The sequence below is a fragment of the Gekko japonicus genome, unplaced genomic scaffold (assembly GCF_001447785.1).
Source record: "Gekko japonicus isolate JY-2015 unplaced genomic scaffold, Gekko_japonicus_V1.1 scaffold8052, whole genome shotgun sequence".
In the NCBI taxonomy this organism is placed as follows: domain Eukaryota; kingdom Metazoa; phylum Chordata; class Lepidosauria; order Squamata; family Gekkonidae; genus Gekko; species Gekko japonicus.
The window spans coordinates 5,445-5,777 of NW_015164446.1; the positions used below are offsets into that span (position 1 = coordinate 5,445).

At 51.4% G+C, this 333-nt stretch overlaps 1 protein-coding gene across 1 annotated transcript in view; it reads right to left on the reverse strand.

The window, feature by feature from the left end:
- Positions 1-333, reverse strand: part of PNO1 (partner of NOB1 homolog) — a gene marked incomplete at its 5' end in the record, with an annotated part of 10,476 nt that overhangs the window by 4,848 nt on the left and 5,295 nt on the right. The window lies entirely within an intron of this gene.

A 333-nucleotide genomic window follows, 5' to 3' on the forward strand; every position in this document is an offset into this window, starting at 1 on the left:
GAAGAGTTTCTTCCTCCTGCAAGGAGTTTTTATCATATCTGTTTCTCCTCCCACTGACTAGGTCACACCAGGTCAAAGAGGCTTTCCTTGGAGATCTCCAGGAATCTGTTTCCTGAAGACTTTCTAGTATTCTATTCCTCCAGCTCTCTGGTCCCTGCTTGGGGAAGGGGGGGGGAGAGCTTGACCCACTTATTGTCTCTAGCTAGCCCTACGGGCATTCCTTAAGTGGTAGCCGAGATGAGCCTGGAAAGCCACCGAACTGACTTCTACCCGCCCCGCTCCTGCCTGTTCCCTGCCCAGACGAAACAAAACCTGTTAAAACGCAACGTGGAT